Source organism: Lynx rufus, unplaced genomic scaffold (genome assembly GCF_022079265.1).
Source record: "Lynx rufus isolate CCGP_SWC_20201006 ecotype Redwood Valley unplaced genomic scaffold, mLynRuf1.p SCAF_11, whole genome shotgun sequence".
In the NCBI taxonomy this organism is placed as follows: domain Eukaryota; kingdom Metazoa; phylum Chordata; class Mammalia; order Carnivora; family Felidae; genus Lynx; species Lynx rufus.
In genome coordinates, this window is record NW_025814825.1 from 16,171,305 (window position 1) to 16,194,053 (window position 22,749).

Below are 22,749 nucleotides of genomic sequence, written 5' to 3' on the forward strand. Positions count from 1 at the left end.
TGTAATATAAAATCCTTCTGTATATAGTAGCAAAAGTGATCCTTAAATTAAAAATTTTGCTTTTTTGTTTAAAACCCTTCAATGACATCCTGTTGCACCCTGAATAAAATTTATTCTCCTCCCCATAGCCAATAAGGTGTGCATGATCTGAGCCTGCATATTTTTCCAAATTTAGCTACTCTCCATCTCCCTCACTGAACTTTAGCTGTGTACACTGCTTTTCAATTTTTTGAATATGCCAACCTCTTTCTTGCCTCAGAAGATTTTGCACTTGGTATTTCTGTTTGAAAAATTCTTCAGCCCCTAAGCTCACTTTATCTGATTAACTCATTTGCATAATTTATGTCTCAATTTAAATGTCCTTAGACAGGTCTATTTAAAGTAGATACCTTCCCTTGCTTCTCTCTCTCACTCATTGTACTTCTCAGCCATTTGTTTTTTCCTTCATAGCATTTCTTACAATTATTTTTCTGTTTAATGTTTTTGTTTCACCTTTTGCTTTGTGTGGAATCTCCATGAGACAGGGACATGTCTGACTTGTTTAATTTTGTGTTCTAGTGCCCAAATGGTGCCTGGCCCATAGACCCATTCAAAATAGCTTTAGATCTATTGACTGATGGCATTAATGAACAAATGAGTAAAGAATATATTTACATTATATGCTAGGGTAGCAGCCGTTGACATTACACCTAACATTTCAGTTCAGTCTTGTTATTTTGATATTGTCCATCTTTAATAAGCAATAAGCAATACTGCTTATTGTAAGGTTTCTTTATCACTAGAAGAATGTTTCCTTATTGAAATTCATTTGGTTATTTTCTATGTAAATTCTTGTATTTCAGAAGACAACTCTACTCAGACAGTTATGCTACTTGTCAGGGAGATGTATCAAAGGAAATCTGAAACAGTAGCTTCAAAGATGTCCCCTACCCTCACCCTGTTTTTTCCTTATCCGAAAGTAAGAAAGGGAAAAGGAGAAATCTATGGTGTGAGTTCAGGTTTACTACCATAAGTGTTTAAGAAAGGGCCCTGTTACCATGACAACAAATGCATGAATTTCAAGAGGAAAATTTTCAGCATATGGTACTGACAAAATTGTAGCATTCCTATTCTCTTAGTATAGAATTGCTCTTTGTCAAGTTAAAAAATATATTCTGAAAACCCCTATTAAGATTTTTAAATGTTTCTGATACTGTTTTCAAGTCATGTATTGTGTACTTAAAATTATACCAAAAGAACATACTTTCATAGTTCTGCCATGCAGAAGATTAAGTATATGATTTGACATTAAAAATTATTTTTTAATCTGTACTAGATCTTTGCTTAAATGATAAATAAAATGGTAAACAGTTTAATGTATTGAGACTTTTTGACAATGGAAAATGACCTGCCACTTTATGGATTCCTTTGCCTTAAATGCTTTCTAACTCCAGTGGAGGAAAGCTGTTAAGCTTTAAGTGCTCTGTCATATTTGCAGGCTTTTATAGTAGAAGAGAACAGCAGTGAGCAATGATGATGGAAAACGATGGCAGGTAGACTTAAAACACCATAAAGCACAGACGATTGTGTGTAATGCCTTGAATTGAATCCTTTTTGAATGAAATGATCAGCCATATGTGCCACCCTTATGGACCCTGTAAGAAGAGGAGAAGAAATGTGCCCTAATGCTAACTGTGCATGAAATTGCAGTGTTAGGAGATATTGACCAGATGTTTCAATCTCAACAAATAGCTTGTTATGTGACTGAGTGAAAATATCTTTGCTGCTTTGATCACATACACCTTGAAGGAAGGGGTAATTTAATAGAGGCTGTCATAGTTCATCATTGTCAATAAACTTTGACTTGACCTTTGCCTTATGTTTTTGATGTTGCTGCTGATAGGTGTTGATGGGCAGATGTTTACTGCCTTGAGGGATTTTGCTTTTTACAACGTGTATGTTAGAAAATAAAGGAAAAGGATTTTTCTCAATTCTCTTTTTGCTCTTTGGTTGTTAGTTGGCATGCTTCTCTGTGGATTTTGTAGAATTTCTGGGCAAATATATCTCAGTGACATTCTTACTTCTAAAGACCACTGTGCTTTCTCTCTACAGGTTTCTTACTCTCCTCACCTCTTTGTCCCAGTTTTAATTGGCCATGATAAAGTTCTGTTTAGATTTTTTCTTGATGTATATACAATATATTCTTCAGTTCTTTTCATAGCTTAATGTGATGGATCTTTTAGAGGATCACTATAATTTTCTGACTTTTACAATTAAGGACAATAATAATCAGGCCAAGGTCATGCAGTTAACTCTTTTTCAACCCGGTTCTATGTCTGAGGTCTGATGACACCCATTCCATGATTTTCTTCTCTTTCCTTTTTTCCTCATATCTAAAACCATACAGACTTGAGTTTTGCCACTGACCTATCATCTCTGCTTCCTCACCTGTGAATTGGAATAGTATTTACTTCATGTGTGTTCGTTAAGATTAACTGAGAGATAACTTCATAAGTAAAGAAGTAGCTTAATGGCAGAAATTAGTAAGTACTCACTAATTTAGCTCTTGACTATATTGTTTTTTCTAATTCACCTTTGGCTAACTATAGTTTTTTAAACTAATTTTTGGGTTATATTTGGTTTCAGTGCAGTTTTTCCTAAGTTGCTGGGGGAAATATTTGGAATATATGCAAGAAATTATAATATGATTTTAGAAATTAATTTTAAGTTATAATAAATATATGGGTGAAAAAAAATGTCCTTTAAACTCCACAGCACCTACTCTTACAGTCTCCTTTAATTTGAAGTTGCTTCAGGGTTAAGGGAGGAAAATGTATTCCTGGACCCTTTTAGGGTCCCTGGCTGGGTCTGAAAATTAAACTAATAAAAGATACAGATTTATTTAATATAAGTTTGATGTGACACAGAGCCTTCATTAGGAAATGAAGAACCGAGGAAACACTTTGACCTGAGTGTTTTTATGCTACGCTTGATGAATAATGGGAAATTTTGTAGAAATATGATAGGTCAGAGAGAATGAGGCAAGTGTAGTAAAACTGGGACAAATTTAGCAAGGCCTTTTTGTTGAGAATCTTCTGGTATCTTTGTATTTGGAGATGAGGATGTTCTTTTCCTGCAGGTATAGGGAGAGCATCTCTCACGTGAGGGTTTTATGACTTGTTTCAGGGAAGAAGGGGAGGAAAGTCAGAGTGACCGTCCTGCTTCTGCTATTTTTTTAAATTCCTTCAACCAAAGTGCCATAGCTTGGAGTAGTGTGTCCTAAACCCCATCATCATATTGCCATATACATTTATGACATCATTTCATTATATAAGGGTATTTAGTAATTTCACTTAATGTTGTGGAAGTGCTATATTGAGTTCTGTTTCTAAAGACATTTTCCAGGTTTTTTTTTAAAGATCTGATTATTCCTTAAGAGATCTCTTTATTCTTATATAAAAGAAAGATATTATTGTGTATAAGCAAGATATCAAAGGAAAAATACACATGATTTTTAAAATCTTAGGAGAACATAGGTTAGAATGTATACTATCCATTTGTTAGAAATCTTGTTGCTTAAAGGCTTTTGGTGAAGGTCAGATTGAATAAAAACCTGAAGCCTTTTATAACATCATATTGCAGGCACTGTTATTTTTTTATCACCTAGTTTTGAAGACCTTTGGACATAAATCTAGGCTATTTATTTTTGATTGTTAAATTAAATGAGTAACAGTTTCAGGTAATATGTTATTTAAAAAAAATCATAATGTATACAGTATTTTTTATTCTAGATTAATAGCTTTGGATTAAATGGTTTTCTTGGTTAATTTGGTACAATTTTATAAATGTGTTACTCTTCTGCTTAAAAAGAAAAAGACTTCCTCTCTGTAGTTGTGTTTTCCCTGTACCTTCCCCCCATACCCTCCCTGTTAGCGTGGGTGGCCTCGTCCCTTTTCGGAATCTTATGAAATCTGTGAATCCTTTCCTCTGAAAAATACATCAAAGTTTCCTTACAGTTTCTGGAAGTTCATAGATTACCCCTTCCTCCCACACATGCCTTGACCTGATAGGGGCCCATGAACCTCAGGGAGGCTGCAAATCTCTTTAAAAAGTAAAATTCAAACTCCTTAGTATTCTAAATATTTAACAATTTGTCTTAGAAATAACCGTAACAATAGTGTTATGTCAATATAATAATTTCAATAGTAGTTATTGTAATAATAGTCAAAATTCATTCTGTGCCAAATTTGTCAGGCCCTATGCTGAACGTTTAACCTAGATTAATGGCTATATTAGTAATGATATCTCTGTGGAATCTATTAAGTATGCATTTATTACGTGGTTTAGAAAATACTGTATCTTTAGAATACAGATTTAAGGAGGAGATTATATGCATTTTGGTTCTAAGATCTTTTTTTTATTCATCTTCATTCATTTTATAAGGTACCCAAATCTTTTTGGAAAACTGAATTTACTTTCAGTTCTCTACTGCCAACAGTCTCCTTTTTGCTTCTGTCATATTTATTTTTGTAAAAATTAGCTAATCTTCCCCAAGACCTACCACATCCCTTAATTCCTACAAGTTTCAGCCTGGACATAGTTTCTTGTATTTCCCTTAGGAAGTCTTTGGCCACTTCCCAAAGTCAAAGTAGGTGCTACTTCCATGTGCTAAGTAGCGCCCGCGCACACTCTCTCTGTCATATTAAATAGTGATATAGTTTTCTTATTGAAGTATAATTGACATAGAATATTATATTAGTTTCAGGTATACAACATACTGATTCAACAATTCTGTATACAGCTCGGTGCTTACCACAAGAAGTGTGATCACCATCTGTCACCATACAGTGTTATATCAATATTATTGCCTCTTTTCCTTTTTCTGTACTTTTCATCTCCATGACTTCTTTATTTTTTTTTTTAAATTTTTTTTTTCAACGTTTATTTATTTTTGGGACAGAGAGAGACAGAGCATGAACAGGGGAGGGGCAGAGAGAGAGGGAGACACAGAAGCGGAAACAGGCTCCAGGCTCTGAGCCATCAGCCCAGAGCCCGACGCGGGGCTCAAACTCACGGACCGCGAGATCGTGACCTGGCTGAAGTCGGACGCTTAACCGACTGCGCCACCCAGGCGCCCCGACTTCTTTATTTTTATACTGGAAATTTGTACTTCTTAATTACTTTTATCCATTTCACTCATCCCTTCACCCTCCTCACCTCTGGCAACCACCAGTTCTCTGTATTTAAGAGTTTTGTTTTTTGGAGCACCTGGGTGGCTCAGTCCAGTTGAGCTTCTAGCTCTTGGTTTCAGCTCAGGTCATGATCTCATGGTTCGTGAGATCTAGCACCGTGTCAGGCTCTGCGCTGACAGTGTGGAGCCTACTTGGGATTCTCTTTCCTCCTCTTTCTCTTGGTCCCTCCCCTGCTTGCTCTCTTCCTCTCTCTCTCACAAAATAAATTAATTAATTTAAAAAAAAAAAAGAGTTTTGTTTTTTCCGTTGTCCATTCATTTGTTTTGCTTTTTAGATTCTACATATAAGTGAAATCATATGGTATTTGTCTTACCCTGTCTGACTTACTCACTTAGCATAATACTCTCTGGATCTATTCATGTTACTGCAAGTGGCATGATCTCATTTGTTTTATGGCTGATTAATACTCCATTGTGTGTATTTATATCCATTCATCTATTGATGGGCATTTGGGTTACTTCCATATCTTGGCTATTGTAAATAATGCTGCAATAAACCTAGAAGTGCATATATATTTTTGAATTAATCTTTGGGTAAATACCCAGTAGTGGAATTACTGGGTCATATGATATTTCTATTTTCAACATTTTGAGGAACTGCCATACTGGTTTTCACAGTGGTTGCACCAGCTTACATTCCCTTTTCTCCACATCCTTGCATGAGGATTCCCTTTTCTCCACATCCTTGCCAATTCTTCTTGTCTTTTTAATACCAGCCATTCTGACTTGTGTGAGGTGTTACCTCATGTGGTTTTGGTTTGCATTTCCCTACTTAGTGATGTTGCACATCTTTTTGTGTGTCTGTTGGCCATCTGTGTATGTCTTCCTTGGGAAAATGTCTGTTCAGGTCCTCTGCCCATGTTTTAATTGGATTGTCTGAGTTTTTTTTGGTGTTGAGTTGTATAAATTCCGTATATATTTTATACATTTTACATACATCATCAGATATATCATGTGTAGATATATTCTGCCATTCAGTAGGTTGTTCTTCTTGTTTTGTTGATGGTTTCTTTTGTTGTGCAGAAGCTTTTTATTTTGGCATAGTCCCAAGAGTTTGTTTTTCTTGCCTGAGGAGCCATATCCATAAATATGTTGCTAAGGCCAATGTACAAGAAATTACTGCACTGTGGGGCAGGGCTTGCTCCCTGTACATAGGCTAATAGGCTCAGTTGCAGAAAGTGTGGGTGCAGTGTTGTGTGGGCTTATCTTTTCCCCTCTTCAGGCCAGGAGACACTTTGGAGTGGGGCCTATCCTTGCTGGGGTGTCCTGCAGTGTGTCGTGGGGCAAGAGCCACCCTGGAAGGACTAGCTCCACAGGAGCATGCTGGATTGGGCACCAAGGCTAGTCAGGTAGATGGAGGGTGTTGGCTCTGGCTTCTCTGGGCACCCAGCTATCCAAGCTGAGGGGAGGAGATGAGACATGGTGCCTGGGAGAAACCTTCTGCAGATCCCTATCTCTCAGGCACACATTCTAACATTAGTCAACGTATCTCCTTCAAGGTGCTTTTTTAGACTGCTTCTTCTGTGCTGTGTCTTGGGCTGAGTTATTCAATATACTGGCTCTTCAAGGGTGCGGACTCAGTTTCCTATTGCCCTCTAACTTTCCTGGAGTTAAGGCCCACTGGTTTTCAAAGCCAGGCGTTATGAGGAGTTGTCTTCCCAGTATAAGTCCCCAGTGCCAGGGGTGCCTGGTGTGAGGTTTGATTCGCTTACCTTTCTGTGTTTGTAATGTCCCTCTCATTTATGGCTAGTCACACAGGAGATTTGGTAACCAACATGTCTCCACCTCTCCTGCCCTTTTCAATGTGGCCTTCTCTCTGGTATCCTTAGGATCTTTCTATTCCACCATCTTCCCCCAAACTCCTCAATGATAATGTACTTTTTTGGGTAATTTTTGTGTAACCCTAAACTATAAGCTAGAAGAAGACGGATTATGCCTTCATTCCTTTGTTTATGTGACAAATATTTAAGTATACAGAATGTGGAGGCACTCTTCTGGATGTTGAAATGTACTCTATAGGCCTTTCAAAGAAGGCAGGGAAACAAATGTGTTGAACAGGAAATTATTATTAAGTGGCATTGATTTTATGATGGGATTGATACACTTTACTGTACATAAACATAAAACATGGGTTTACCCAAGGAAGTGAGACTTGTAACCTAAGCTAGAAAGAACAAGAAACAAAATATGAATGGGATGAGAATATGAATGGAGTGGTACTGGAACATTGCATTCCAGAGAGTGAATACCATTACATGAACCTGGAGAGGCAGTTGATGGTTCATTCATAAAATTGTTTATGCTTGAACTCTGTTCAAGAGAAATGGGTAACTATTGAAGGACATTTTTGAAAGAGAACTCAAAATGTAGTGAATTGGAGGGAAGCAGTACTGAAGGCACTTATATTTTACCCATGAAACTAATATTAACACTGACTGTTAACTGAAATTAAAATAAAACGTAAAAGAAATAATAAAATAAATATAAACACACACACAAAAGAACTCAAGGCAGGGAGATAAGTTAAGGAGCTTTTGCAAATGGTTGTGAGAGTTGGAGTGGGGAGAAGAATGAGGCATGATTGCTAACGGAAACAGGTTTTCTTTTGGATTGATGAAATGTCCTGGAGTTAGATAGTGGTGGTGGTTGCACAAACTTGTGAATATATAGGAAACAACTGAACTATACTCTTTAAAGTGGTAGCTTTTATGGTATGTGAATGTATTTCAACAACAAAAAAATTTTTAGAGAAGTTTTCACAGTCTAATTGACATTAGATGATGGGCTTGCACTAAGGTGCTGGTAATGGAGATAGAAGTAGAAATGTGTAGATTTAGTGGCATAGACATTTGGATATTCAGGTCAGTAATCTGAAGACAGGTCTAAACTAAAAATAGAGGTGAGGAGTCTCAGCATATAGATGGAACTTTAAACTGTGGGGATAGATTAGATCAAATTCAGAAAAAGTGTATGGTGGACAGAGCAGTTAATCCTTGGATCCAGGCCTGCAGAACACCAAGGGTTAGGGAGAAGAAAGAAGCCTATAAAAGAGATAGAGAAATGCTGCTTTATCCATTATTTACTATAATAATGTCCAACAACTGGTAGGTGATCACAAATATTTATGGAATGAGTTAAATGAAAGTAGACTAAGAGTTTTTTTGTTTTTTTGTTTTATCATTCTCAGTGCCTGCCCTGTTATTACCATCATCATCAATACTGCTTAACAGGCACTACTGTAGGCAGTTTGCTTACATTATCTTATTCAATTCTCACAATAATTCTGTAAAAAATAAAATCTCTGATAGAGTATGTAATTTACTGTCACACAACTGGATGAATTTATATGTATCTGAGTCTAAAGTTTATGCTTTTTTCTTATGTAGGCCAAAGTTTCCTAAAATCTCTTCTGAGAAATAAATGTTAACAGGTATTTAACAAGAAAAACAACTAAATATTGTGGGGGATAATAGTAGGACTATCGTGAATCAATTTTTATTAATAGGACACCTACCAACAAGGGAAATGGAACAGTTTTGTCAGGGAAGAAGTATAACATACTAGTTATTGAGGGAGAATGGGTTCTTTAATAATATTTATGAAAATTTTGGGGCACCTGGGTGCCTTAGTCAGTTAAGTGTCCAACTTCAGCTCAAGTCATGATCTCGCAGTTCGTGAGTTCAAGCCCCACGTCAGGCTCTGTGCTGACAGCTTGGAACCTGGAGCCTGCTTCAGATTCTGTGTCTCTCTGCCCCTAACCCACTTACATTCTGTCTCTGTGTCTCTCAAAAATAAATAAATATTGGGGCGCCTGGGTGGCGCAGTCGGTTAAGCGTCCGACTTCAGCCAGGTCACGATCTCGCGGTCCGGGAGTTCGAGCCCCGCGTCGGGCTCTGGGCTGATGGCTCAGAGCCTGGAGCCTATTTCCGATTCTGTGTCTCCCTCTCTCTCTGCCCCTCCCCCGTTCATGCTCTGTCTCTCTCTTTCCCAAAAATAAATAAACGTTGAAAAAAAAATAAAATAAAATAAATATTTAAAAAAAAATTTTTTAATATTTATGAAAATTTTGTGTATCACTGTGTCACTTGGTAGTATGCCAGTCATCTGAGACAGTCAATCCTTTAAGCTCTGTGACATATGCTGTGTTCCTAACCAACTACTTCAATTTTGATTTCCTCATAAACCTTTGCAATCTACTTGTTAACAGTTCCTTCCCAGTTTGACATTTAAATTCTTTTCGTTTCCTGAAATTCCTCATTGGGTTTTCTGATATAAAATTGCTTATCTTTGGCTTGTCCTGCAACTATTTTAGTATCATTATTTGAGTGTCAGTCTTCATTATTCTGTTATGAACTGAATTAAAGTATATAGCATTATCTTAGACTGACTCTTGAGCATCATTGTCAGTTATATTGTCCTAAATACTGCATTAGGTGGCAAAAAGGAAATTCATCTGGAAGGTGACATTAACAATACTAGAAATCTGTCTATATGTTTTAAAGACACTTGATATGAAACTTAATGCATCATTTTTCAGCACCTATTTAAATTCAGTTGTAAATTTTCTCCTCCTGCTTCCTTACCTTAATGAGGCATCATCTCTTATCATCTCATTCCTTTGTTTAAAAACCCTCATGTGCACCCTTTTACCTATAGAATGCTGCCTCAACTTCTTAAAGTGACATTTAATGATCTGGCCTGGATCATCGTTTCTCATTAGTCTTCCCTCCCACATAGCACTCTGTCATTATACTCCTAATAGTCCTTCATTTCTCTTTTTCATTGTTTTTGTTAACACTGTACTCTTGTTTCCCCATCTGTGTGCTAAGGCCTCTTGGGTACTATAACAAACCCACATTGGGTCCACAAGATATTTTAAATTTTCTAGCAAAACAGTGACATCTATCAGAACATGAACTTCTAGCTTCAGATATTTCTGTTTTAACATCAGATTGCTGCATTTCTTTGGTGGTATCATATACTTTATAACACTGGGTTTTTGATGGTGAAAAAAACAAAAACAAAACAAAAAAACCTAAGTACTGCACAAGAATCAGTGTGAAACAAGAAATGGGGTTGGTGGCAATCAGTCTGATTCCATGGTTTGAGAATTTTATAGTGCATGACATGTGCTAAATTGTTAGGAAATAAATAACTTATTAAGTTTTTTGGAATGAACTACTTAATAAACAGAATTTCTTTTGCCTTAGGGACACCATGATAAAATTCCTAAGATAGGAAAGGAGGCATGTGGTCTATGCCTCTACTTTCTTTCCAGTTTATAATCATTTTTGAATAATATACCCATTCTTCACAGACTAATTGATTATGTCACCTGATTCTAGATGCCTTTTCTGATCCCCTCATCTACAGTTAATCTCCCTCCTGGGTCTTTTCTGTTGACATTCTGCCTTTACTATTGCTTTTAAAATTGAACTCAACTAATTCACATATTTATTTAAAGTTACCAAATAGGGGGGCGCCGGGGTGGCTCAGTCGGTTAAGTGTCCAACTTCGGCTCAGGTCATGATCTCACCATCCTTGAGTTTGAGCCCTGCATCGGGCTCTGTGGTGTCAGTTCCGAGCCTGGAGCTTGCTTCAGATTCTGTCTCCCTCGCTCTCTGCCCCTCCTCTACTCATACTCTGTCTCTGTCTCTCAAAATAAATGAATAAACGTTTTAAAAAAATATTTATTTATTTTTATTTTTGAGACAGAGAGAGACCTAGCATGAACAGGGGAGGGGCAGAGAGAGAGGGAGACACAGAATCGTAAGCAGGCTCCAGGCTCTGAGCCATCAGCCCAGAGCCCGACTCTGGGCTTGAACTCACGGACTGAGAGATCGTGACCTGAGCTGAAGTCGGACGCTTAACCGACTGAGCCACCCAGGCGCCCCCCAAAAAATTTAAAGTCACCAATTAGGGCCATGTCTTTCTTTACTTTTGAGAGAGAGACAGACAGAAACAGAGACAAGAGTGCAAGTGGGGGAGGTGCAGAGAGAGAGGGAGACAAAGAATCTGAAGCAGGCTCCAGGCTCCGAGCTATCAGCACAGAGCCCAACCCGGGGCTTGAATCCACAGACTGCAAGACCATGACCTAAGCCAAATTCAGACACTCAACCAACTGAGCCACCCAGGTGCCCCAGGGCCACGGCTTTCTTGATCTTCAATTAAGTGTACTTATTTAGAGCATAGTGTGAGCCCTTTCATTCTTTGTATAAAAGAGATCTAACTGGGGCGCCTGGGTGGCTCAGTCAGTTGGGCGGCCGACTTCGGCTCAGGTCATGATCTCGCGGTCCGTGAGTTCGAGCCCCATGTCGGGCTCTGTGCTGACAGCTCAGAGCCTGGAGCCTGTTTCAGATTCTGTGTCTCCCTCTCTCTGACCCTCCCCCGTTCATGCTCTGTCTCTCTGTCTCAAAAATAAATAAACGTTAAAAATAAAAAAAAAAGAGATCTAACTATAATAGTATCAATTACTGAACTAAATTGCATGTTTTGTTAGTCTGTTTCTAATTCTTGAAATATACTTACAAGATCATAGATTATATTATCTACATTTTAGATTTGAAAAAATTGGGATTTAGCAATGTTGGCTTACTTCACACTGACATACCTCCCAACCATTGGCTATTCTTGTTCCCTTTCCTTTACTGCTGATTTATAGAATTAGCTTTTTGTTATCTTTCAGAAATCCTATTGAGATACTGGTTGGAGTTGCAACAAATCTATGAATCAGTTTGGGGAGAATTGCTATGTTAAGAATATTACGTTTTGTAATCCATGCATATAGTAAAGTTCTCCATTTATATGGGTTTTCTTCCTTCCCTCAGCAAACATTATTGTGTTTTATGTATAGGTCTTGCACACATTTTCTTAAATTTTGTCCCAGTATTGTTTCATTTTTTGATGCAATTGTAAGTGACAGTGTTTTCCTAACTTTAATTTTCAACTGTTCCTTGATAGTATGTAGAATTACATTAGATTTTTGTATATTGATACTGAAGCCTGAGACCTTGATAAACTCACTTTTTAAATCTAATGCATTTATGTAGATTCCGTGTGATCTCATATATTCCTTAAACATGCACAGATTGGAATTCAGCCAGAGCCTCAAGAGTTAACGACTTTAGCACAGTACTCTGAAACTCTTTTTTCAGTTTCTAATCTCTAGGCTCTCCTTGAACACTTATCTCTGTACCCTCATTTCACTGAGAATACCTTGCTCTGTTTGGTTTCTTTCTCCCTGCTCCACAGTCTAGAAATTGCCTACTGGCAGAGAACCTACATGATGTAAGGACTCACCTTGTTTCTTTTCTATCAGAGATCACAGTCCTGCTCTGCCTGTTGTCCAGTGTCTGAAAATTCTGTAGTTGTTTCCTTCTGGTTTTGTTTTGTAGTTATTCACAACACACACGTAATTCTAGACCCTGTTACTCTTTCAGGGAGGTAAAGATAGGTGTTTAAGGATGTACTATACATACGTAAACAAAGAGAAGCTGGGCAATTTGTTTTAGCTAAAAGGAACAGCATAATAAGGTTATAAAAAGGGTTGAATGTCTTTTCTGGAGAATCTGAAAATGTAGTGGTTGTGACTATTAGGGACACTATAATTTTCATCTTCTTATCCTCTAGTACATATGCATTAAATGTTTTTGACTGGATGTCAGAATGGTAAGAAACCATTTGGTTAGGTATTGGTAATACATTGTATTTGAGATAAAGTTAGAAAAGTACTAAAATATTAACAAAACTCTTAACAAATTAAAACTTTTAAAAATTATTTTTTTATCTATTTCAGCTGATGATAGCATCTTTAATTACTCAGCTAGGTTATTAAGTGCTTTGAAACAGTGAACCTGGCTTCTTTTTGTTCTGTGTGTCTACTTCAGCCTAGTAAACTCTCACTTTGGATTGATGGGTTTAAATGGAAATCACTGATCAGGAGTAAAGCTCTCACATTTTGTCAGTGTCCTGATATACTAATATCATAAATAGTCAAATGTCCGCTAGTTTCCTGTGATGAAATATTCAGTAATAGAACTATAACAAAATTGCTGAATATTTTATTATTTTTCATTTTTGTCTTGCAGGTTTAAGTAATATTGATTGGTAATGGAGACATTTCAATTCTTCTAAGTCCTGATTATGAAAGAATTATAAGTCAGATTTAAGCCTGGTCATTAGTTGATTTTACCCCTTTTTCAGACTATAGTTTGAACATGTAAACTTTGATTTAATTAGGCTTAATTACATTATAATGGTTTCATTTTCCATGAATGAAGTTTGCTATTATTTTGATGGCACATCAAGTTATTTAATCTTACTAAAATTTGTTATTGGCTTTGTTTTTGTATTTTACTGCATAAAAGAGGCATCGTTGATTATTTAACCGTGCTTTCTACATGAATGAAAGTAATGTATGTATCAGTTCAACCACTAATGGTTGCTTCTATATATTAGCTATTGTAAATAATCCTGCTATGAACATGACACTGCAGATATCTTTTAGAGTTACTGTTTTCATTTCTGCTGGATATGTTCCCAGAATAGAATTGCTAGATCATAAGGTAGTTATATTTTTAATATTTTTTTACTTTCCTTTTTTTTTCATTTATTTATTTATTTATTTATTTATTTTTTTTTTTCAACGTTTTTATTTATTTTTGGGACAGAGAGAGACAGAGCATGAACGGGGGAGGGGCAGAGAGAGAGGGAGACACAGAATCGGAAACAGGCTCCAGGCTCCAAGCCATCAGCCCAGAGCCCGACGCGGGGCTCGAACTCCTGGACCGCGAGATCGTGACCTGGCTGAAGTCGGACGCTTAACTGACTGCGCCACCCAGGCGCCCCTCTTTTTTTTTTTAAAGTAATCTCTACACCCAATGTAGGCCTGGAACTCATGAGAAATCAAGAGTCGCATGTTCTCCCAACTAAGCCAGCCAGGTGCCCCCTATTTTTAATTTTTTGAAGAACTCTGAACTGTTTTCCATAGTAACTGTACCAATTTACATTCCCACCATTGGTGCATAAGGGTTCCCTTTTCTCCACATCCATACCATTATTGTTTTATCTTGTCTTTTTGATGGTGGCCATTTTAACAGGCATGAGGTGATATCTCATTTTGGTTTTAATTTGCATTTCTTTAATGATTAATGATGTTGAGCATTATTTCATGTACCTATTGACCATTCATTTATTTTCTTCTGAAAAATGTCTATTTAGGTTCTTTGCCCATTTTATTTTTTTTTTAAGATTTTTTTTTTTAAGTTTATTTTTGAGAGAGAGAGAGAGCGCACAAGTGAGGCATGGGCAGAGACAGAAGGAGAGAGGGAATCCCAAGCAGACTCCATGCTGTAAGCACAGCACCTGACGTGGGGCTCAATCCTGCAACTGTGAGTGAGATCATGACTTGAGCCAAAATCAAGAGTTGGACGCTCAACCCACTGAGCCACCCAGGTGCCCATGTCCTTTACCCATTTTAAATTTGATTATTTGAGGGCACCTGGGTGGCTCAGTCAGTTAAGCGTCTGACTTCGGCTCAGGTCATGATCTCACAGTTCGTGGGTTTGAGCCCCTCATTGAGCTCTGTGCTGACAGCTCAGAGCATGGAGCCTACTTGGAATTCTGTGTCCCTCTCTCTTTCTGCCCCGCCCCCACTCATGCTCTGTCTCTCTCTGTCTCTCAAAAATATTTAAAAAAAATTTTTAATAAATAAAAAATAAATTCGATTATTTGTTTTTCTGCTGTTTTGTGGGTTCTTTATATAGTTTAGATGTTAAGCCCTTATCAGATATATGGTTTGCAGATATTCTTTTCCTATTCCATAGGTTGTTTTTTCATTTTGTTGATTGTTTCTTTGCAATGCACAAGATTTTTAGTTTGATGCACTCCCACTTGTTTGTGTTTGATTTTGTTGCTTGTGCTTTAGTTGTGATTTAAAAAAAAAAAATTACCGGGGCGCCTGGGTGGCGCAGTCGGTTGAGCGTCCGACTTCAGCCAGGTCACAATCTTGCGGTCCGTGAGTTCGAGCCCCGCGTCAGACTCTGGGCTGATGGCTCAGAGCCTGGAGCCTGTTTCCGATTCTGTGTCTCCCTCTCTCTCTGCCCCTCCCCCATTCATGCTTTGTCTCTCTCTGTCCCAAAAATAAATGAACGTTGAAAAAAAAATTAAAAAAAAAAAATTACCAAGACCTATGTCAAGGAGGTTTTTTCCCATGTTTTCTTCAGAGTTTCATGATTTCAGGTCATATATTTAAGTGTTTAATCCATTTCAAGTTAATTTTTTGAATCTTGTAAGATAGGGGTCAAGTTTCATTCTTTTTACATGTGAGTATCATATTTTCCCAGTACCATGTATTGAAGACACTTTTTTTCCCTTGAGTGTTCTGGCTTCCTTGTCAAATATTAGTTGGCCATATATGCCTGGGTTTATTCCTGGGTTCTTGATTCTGTTCCATTGGTCTGTGTCTGTTTTCATGCCAGTACCATGATGTTTTAGTCCATATAACATGAAATCAGAAAATGTGATGCCTCCTGCTTTGACCTTCTTTCTCAGGATATCTTTGGATCATTTGTTCCGTATATATTTTAGGATTGTTTATTTCTGTAGAAAAGGCCATTGGAATCTTGATAGGGATTACACTGAATCTATAGATGGCTTTGGTAGTATAGACATTTTAACAATATTAATTGTCCCAATCCATGAACATAGGATATGTTTCCATTTATTTGTGTCATGTTGATTTCTTTCATGAATGTCTTGTAGTTTTAAGAGTAGAGATCTTTAACCTCCTGGATTAACTTTATTCCTAAGTATTTTATTGTTTATTTGATACTGTTATAAATGGAATTCAGTTTTTTTAAAATTTTTTTTAATGTTTATTTATTTTTGAGAGAGACAGAGCATGAGCGGGGGGGCGGGGCAGAGAGAGAGAGAGACAGAATATGAAGCAGGCTTCAGGCTCTGAGCTGCCAGCACAGAGCCCGACGCGGGGCTTGAACCCAGAGACCGCAAGATCATGACCTGAGCCGAAATTGGTCACCTAACCAACTGAGCCACCCAGGCACCCCTGGAATTCAGTTTTAAAATTCTTTTCCAGGAAATTTGTTGGTTGTTAGTGTATAAAAATTTTACTGATATTCTATCTTGTATCTTGCAACTTTACTGAATTGATTGATTAGTTCTAGCTTTTTTTTTCTTTGGTTATTATTTTCTATATGTACAAAATCACATCATTTACAAATAGAGATGATTCTACTTCTTCCTTTCCAAATATGATGCCTTTATTTTTCTTGCCTGACTGCTCTAGCTAGGATTTTCAGTACTGTGTTAAAAGGAGTGGTAATGGGGCGCCTGGGTGGCGCAGTCGGTTAAGCGTCCGACTTCAGCCAGGTCACGATCTCGCGGTCCGGGAGTTCGAGCCCCGCGTCGGGCTCTGGGCTGATGGCTCAGAGCCTGGAGCCTGTTTCCGATTCTGTGTCTCCCTCTCTCTCTGCCCCTCCCCCGTTCATGCTCTGTCTCTCTCTGTCCCCCCAAAAAATAAATAAACGTTGAAAAAAAAAAAAAAAGGAGTGGTAAGACTGGGCACTCTTGTGTTGTTCCTGATCATAGAGAAAAGCTTTCAATCTTTCACTGTTGAGTATATTGTTAGCTTTGGGCTTGTTATATATGGCCTTTATATTGTTGAGATATGTTTTTTAATGTTTAATTTTTTAAGTGCTTTTATCATGCATAGATGTTGAATTTTGTCAAATGCTTTTTCTGTGTCTATAAAGATGATCATGATTTGTTTCTTTCATTCTGTTACTGTGATGTATCACATTGATTCACTTGTGCATGTTGAACCCTCCTTGCATCTCACTTGATCATGATGAATGATTCTTTAAACGAGGTGCTGAATTTGATTTTTTAGTATTGGTTGAGAATTTTTGCATCTGCATTCATCAGGGATATTGGCCTGCCATTTTTTGTTTTGTTCTGTTTTGGTCTTTTTTTTTCCTAGTAGATTCCTTATTTGGCTTTTGTATAATGCTTGCCTCATAAGAATAATTTGGAAGTGTTCCCTCCTCTTCAAAGTTTTGGAAGAGTTTGAGGGGGATTAATGTTAATTTTTACTTAAATCTTTGGTAAAATTCATCAATGAAATCATCTGGCCCTGGGCTTTGGGCTTTTCTTTATTTAGATAGTTATTGTTACTGATCAGTCTCCTGGTGCCTGGTAGAATTGATTTATTCAGATTTTTTATTTCATTCCAATTCAGTCTTGGTAGGTTTTATGTTTATAAGATTTTTTTCCATTTCTTTTAGGTTGTCCAATTGGCATATAATTGTTCATAGTAGCCTTTTATGATTCTTTTTATTTCTGTGGTATTAGTTGTAATGCCCTCTTTTTTGTTTATAATTTTGATGATTTGTGTTCTCTCTTTTTTCTCCCCCCTTTGGTTAGTCTGGCTAAGAATTGTGAATTTTCCTTATCTTTTCAAAGAATCAGCTTTAGTGTGGTTAATCTTTTCTATTATTTTCTGTTCTGTATTTCATTTATGTTAGTTCTAATCTGTGTTATTTCCTTCATCTACCTTTGTTTGTTCTTTTTCTAGTTTCATAAGGTGTAGTATTAGATTGTTTATTTAGGATCTTTCTTATTCATTAATACAAGCAGTTATTAGTATAAACTTACCTGTTAGAATTGCTTTGCTGCATCCCCTAAGTTCTGGTATGTTGTTTTTCTATTTTCATTTGGCTCAAGAAAAATTTTTTTATTCCCCCTTTAATTTCTTCTTTTATCCATTGGATTTTCAAGAGAGTGTCATTTAATTTCCAGATATTCCTGAATTTCCAGATTTCCTCTTGTTATAGATTTCTAGTTTCATGCCATTTTGGTCAAAGAAGATACTTGGTATGATTTCAGTCTTGTTGAATTTGCTAAGACTTGTTTTGTGGTCTAACATATGAACTATCCTAGAAAACACTGTATATACCCTTGAAAAGCATGTATATTCTGCTGTTTCTTCAATATAATGTTCTATATATGTCTGTTAGATCCATTTGGTCTATGGTTTTATTATAATCTGCTGTTTCCTTATTGATTCTCTGGATGGTCTATCCATTGTTGAAAGTGGGGTATTAAAATCCCCAACTATTATTGTATTGCTTGTCATTTCTCCATTTAGCTGTTGTTGTTTTTTTTCTCATATATTTAGGTGCTGCAATTTTGGGTCCATAAATACTTACAATTGTTAAAACTTATGGATGGATTGACTACTTTTTTATTATATAATGACTTTCTTTGCCTTTTTTTTTTTACGATTGCTAGTTTAAAATCTGTTTTGTCTGATATCAGCATAGCTACCCCTGCTTTACCATTTCCTTGAATGTCTTTTTCCATCCCTTCACTTACTATGGGAAGTGAGTCTCCCATAGTCAGCATCTTAGATGGATCTTTTTTTTTTTTTTCAGACATCCTGTGTCCTTAGATTGGAGAATTTAATCTGTTTATGTTTAAAGTACATTAGTATTCCCCTCACCCCCTGTCCACAGTTTCAGTTACCTGTGGTCAACCATGTTCTGGAAGCAAATAATCCTCCTCCTGTCATATCATCAAGATATCAACAGTAACATAATTCCATGTGTCACAGTGCCTGTTATTCACCTTACTTAATCTTATGTAGGCATTTTATCATCTTTCATCATCCCAAGAAGAAGAATGAGTAAAATGCAATAATATATTTTGAGAGAGAGAGAGAGAGATTCACATAACTATTGCTACAGTATATTGTTATAATTTTTCTATTTCATTGTTAGTTACTGTTAATCTCTTGCTGAGTCTAATTTATAAATTAAAGTTTATCATGGATATGTATGTATAGGAAAAATCATAATATATGTAGGGATCAGTACTATCTGCAGTTTTGGGCATCCACCAGAGATCTGGGAACATACCCTCTGCAGATAAGGGGAGACTACTATAAGTATTAATAGTTAAGGACTTACTGTTGGCATTTTTGTTCATTGTTCCTTGTTTGTTTTGTAGATATGTTGTCCCTTATTTCTTACCCTGCTGTCTTTTTTCATGTTTTGATGTCTTTCGGTAACAGTATACTTTTGCTTTCTTATCATGTTATTTTGTGTAGTTGCTACAAGTTTTCCCCTTGTGGTTACAAAGAGGCTTATATAAAATATGTTAAAATTATAATGCCCTATTTTAAGCTGATAACAACTTCACTTCATTAGAATTGCTAAATTTTACACTTCTCCCTGCACACTTTAGGTTATTGCTATCACAATTTACATATCTTTATATTGTGTAAGTAATAACAGATTATTGTGTTTGTGGTTATTTTTACTACATTCATTCTTTTAAATTTAAACTGAAGTTGAAGTTGTAAGTAAATTATGCACCACAATTACCATATTACAGAATCTAACTTTGATGGCATAGCTACCATTTCCAGTGAGTTTTATGCTACCTCCTTATGTTATTATGATGTTAATTAGCATCCTTTCCACTCAACGAACTCCATTTAGCATTTCTTATAAGCTAGGTCTAGTGGTAATGACCTTCCTCAGCTTTTGTTTCTTTGGGGGAAAAGTCTTTATCCCAACATTTCTGATGCACAGCTTTGCTGGATACAGAAATCTTGGTTAACAGGTTTTTTTTTTTTTTCTTTTAATATTTTGGAGGTTTCATCTCATTTTCTCCTGGCCTGCAAAGTTTCTATTGAGAAATCCACCCATAATCATATGCGTTTTTTCTTGTATATAACTTGTCTCTTTTGCAGCTTTTAAAATTCTTTATTTGTCTTTTGACAACTTAATTATAAGTTAATTATAATGTGTCTCAGGATAGCCCTATTTGGATTCAGCCTGTTTGGGTCTTTTTGGGCCTCATGGATCTGAATATCTATTTCTGTATGTAGGGTCAGGAAGTTTTCAGCCATTTATTGCTTGAAGTATACTTTCCGTCCTTTTCCTGTTCTCCTTCTGGAATTCCCATAATTCAAATATTTTTTTTTTCATTGTGTCCCATAAGTTCTGTAAGCTCTCTTCACTCTTTTTCATTTTTTTTTTCTTTTTGCTCCTCTGAGTGAATAATTTCAAATAGTCTGTTCTCCAATATTTTTGATTTTTGTTCCTTTATATTAGTACATTGAAAAGTAATAGTATGTTGAAAGTTATTTGCGTTTTTCCTATGGGGTTATGTTATAATTTGATATTTTCTTTAGTTTCTTTGATCCTATTGTATTCAACTTTATCATTTTTTTCCAAATGAATTTCAAATTCAAATTGAATTACATTTTCAAGAATGTATAATTTTAACATTTCAAAAGGCCACTCTATGTATAGTGTCACATTCAGAAGAGTCTTTCTTCTGTTTCTATTTCTTTATTCCATTCCCACTCACCCTGATAGAAAACCATTTTCTTTAGTTTATGGTTTGTTCTTCCTGTTTTTCTTTTTCACAAAATAAGCAAACTTAAAATTATATGTAAATTGTAAAAGAGTATGTGTATATACTAAAAGGATATGCAGTAAAATCTTGGTTTTAGAGCATAATTCATTCTGGAAATATGCTTGTAATCCAAAGCACTTGTATATCAAAGTAAGTTTCCCCATAGGAAATAATGGAAACTCAGATGATTCATTCCACAACCCCAAAATATTCATATAAAAATGATTACAGTACTGTAATATAATACAAAATGATAAAATACATAATGTAAAAAATAAACAAATTAACTTGCCCTTACTTTTGAAAACCTTCGTGGCTGGTGTGAGGGAGACAAGAGAGAGGAGGGTTATTGTGTAGGATGACTTTCACTATCACTAACAGAATCACTGCTGTCTATTGGCTCAATGGAATCGATTTCTTTTCATGCAACTTTAACAAGGAACCTATCCAATGACACTTGCTTTTGCCTCCTTTTAAGGATTTCATGAAAATGTGACATTGCATTGTCGTTAAACAGATTCATTGCTTGCACTGCTACAGCTTTATTCAGGTGGTCCTTTTCTACAAAATTTTGCAGTTTCCCACATTTTACACATCTCCCTAATCTCATTTGAAGTAAGGGATTCCTCTACCTTTTCCTCCTCTTCCTCTGTAGATGAGATCTCCTCCATAACCTCTTGCTGTTCTTCGCGATTCAGATCCATCAGTTCGTACTTCTCAATGATTTCCTTCTTCTTACTGCCTTTCTTTTCAACCTTCTTGTGCATGGGGGCCATTGTATACATTTGCACAGATGTTGACTACAGTACAGTATTAATAGACTCTTATGATATCCTGTATTTAGTGTAACTAGCAATAAGGCAGCAGAGGAAAGCATTCCTAAGCATTCGAAGCATTCCTAAGCTTAGTCTTGCATGGAAAAGTAAAGGACTGTCTGTAGGTGCTTTGAAGTGACAAAAAGAGTGCGAGTTGCGAGCACCTTCCATCGTCCTGAAAGGTCACTGATTTCTGCCACACTCCATGGCCTGAAACTGAGCATCTGAATATGGGAGATAGTCACCCACAATCCCACAGTGAAAGAGAGAGAGAGAGAGAGAGAGGGAAAAGAACCATTGGCTCAGTTGTGATCATGTGAGGTTTGGCATCACGTACTGTTCATCTTGCAGAACACTCACAGAACAAGTTACTCACAATCCAAGGTTTTAACTGTATATGATTTTAGTTCTCACTGTCTCTTAAAACATACATATACACACACAGACCCACACTTTTGAACTCTGCTCTTTTTTTTTAATGTTTATTTTCAAGAGAGAGAGAATGTGTGTGAATGGGGGGTGGGGGGGAGGGGTAGAGACAGAGAATGACAAAGAACCCCAAACAGGCTCTGCATTGTCAGCACAGAGCCTGGCATGGGGCTGGAACTCATGAACCATGAGATTATGACCTGTGTTGAAGTTGGGCACTTAACTGACTGAGCCACCTAGCTGCCCCTGAACTCTGCTCTTTTTTTTTTTTAAATATTCACAAAATATCCTGGCAGTTACTCCATATAGATGGATTACTCTGCATAGCTTTTCCTTGTTTGGTTATTTTTTAAGTTGCTGTATGGTGTTCCATTGAGAGGATTTATCAGTTTATTTAACCAGTTTTGTATGGATGGGCATTTAGCTTATTTCTCACATCTTGGCATTACAAGTGATGTCTGAAAGAGTACTTATGCGTATGTTGTTTCATATTATACATGCATTTGTTTTATACTTCAAATATTTGACAATGTGTAAAATTTTACTGTCTTGACTTTGTACATGGGATTTTTTGTTTATATTGGTGTTAGAAACAAAATAGATGGCAGTGGTAAAATAGATACTATAAGTATTAGAAAAATCAGGAATTTGAGCTAATTATGAAAGATGACAGTTCATATCAGTGAAAAACATATATTTTAAAAGCAATCCATTGTCATTTTATAGCAAGGAAATTAAAGTTCGAGACTACTGAAACTGAGATATTAGAATTTTTAACACTAGTTTTGAGTTTTTAAAACAATTAGACTTAATCATAGTTTAGCTTAATTT

The 22,749-nt window shown here is 36.4% G+C and overlaps 1 protein-coding gene across 2 annotated transcripts in view; it reads left to right on the top strand.

The window, feature by feature from the left end:
• ADK (adenosine kinase) overlaps positions 1 to 22,749 on the top strand; it is a 531,760-nt gene that overhangs the window by 230,269 nt on the left and 278,742 nt on the right. The window lies entirely within an intron of this gene.